Source organism: Pteropus vampyrus, unplaced genomic scaffold, assembly GCF_000151845.1.
Source record: "Pteropus vampyrus isolate Shadow unplaced genomic scaffold, Pvam_2.0 Scaffold380, whole genome shotgun sequence".
NCBI classification, from domain to species: domain Eukaryota; kingdom Metazoa; phylum Chordata; class Mammalia; order Chiroptera; family Pteropodidae; genus Pteropus; species Pteropus vampyrus.
The window spans coordinates 455,715-456,972 of NW_011889161.1; positions in this window are offsets into that span (position 1 = coordinate 455,715).

Below are 1,258 nucleotides of genomic sequence, written 5' to 3' on the forward strand. Positions count from 1 at the left end.
TACAGTGTTTCTTTTCGGAGTTATGAAAATGTTTAAATGGAGATCGTACAACTCCTTGCACACTAACCGTATACTGAAAACCAGTGGATGGTGCGCTTTCCATTGTAAACTATGCTTTTTAAATTTTTTTTTTAAGATCTATGAATCCGCGCTGGCATAAATAAGTGAATAAATGGAGGAGAAGGAAAACTCCCACAGTGGAATGCCAAATCAACGTAGAAGGACTGATGGAATCAGAAAAACCACCCCTCGGCCACCATTTCAATGGAAATTGATTCAGACACAAGTCCGCCATGGAGGCTGAAACTAGACTGTGAGTTTGAGGCCGGTATTTATGTAGTTTCAAAGAATCTATGCAGAGAGTAAACATAGTAACTTTACAGTGGAGAAACCAAATAGTCAAAGTTGACAAAGGCAGAGAAGGGACACGCAGACGGCGTGTGCCCCTAACAGGGCACGGTCACAAACTCAGCGTTGCTCCCACGGGCTTCAACCAAAGTTCACCCCGGGTCTAATTAATCACATCAGACAAATGCCTGGCCTGCACACTTCGAAAATGGCAATGTCTCAATGCAAAGGATGACCAGTGAAACACATGGTCAGGCACTGGCTGCGAAGGACAGTATGGGGACAACTGTTGATTAGATGACAGTTTTGCATCAATGTTAACTTTCTTTTGGTTTATTTAAAGACTTTCTTAAAGAGCAGTGTCCGCTTAACTTCATTTTGACAGTTGTATTAAATTTATTTTATGGAAAACAATTCTTTGCTTTTAGGAAATTTACAGTGAAGTGTTTAGGGGTAAGGGGACATCATGTCTGCAACCTGCCCTCGACTGTTCAGAAAAACCAGGTAGATAATAGAAAGATGATAGATACTTAGATTCATACGCTACACACACACGCACAGAGGAAAATGTAACACAAATACAATAAAAATTTAACATTTGGAAAATCTGGGTGAAGGGCTCCTGGGAATTCTTTATTATTCTTGCCACTTTGCTGACAGTCTGAAAATCTGTCAACAATTTTGTGAAAAAAAGTTTTTGAATTTTAGTACTTGGGATGCCATTAACAAAATGCCCCAAACTTGGATGCCTGAAAGCAACACAACATTGCCTCGCATTTCCGGAGGCCAGGGCCCAAAGCCCAGGTGTTGGCAGGGCCGCGCGTCCTTGAGGACGTGGGGGTGGGGCCTCCCTCCTCGTCCAGTGGCTGGCGGCGGCCTGACTCCCTTCTCCGCCTCTGGCCTCTCACCG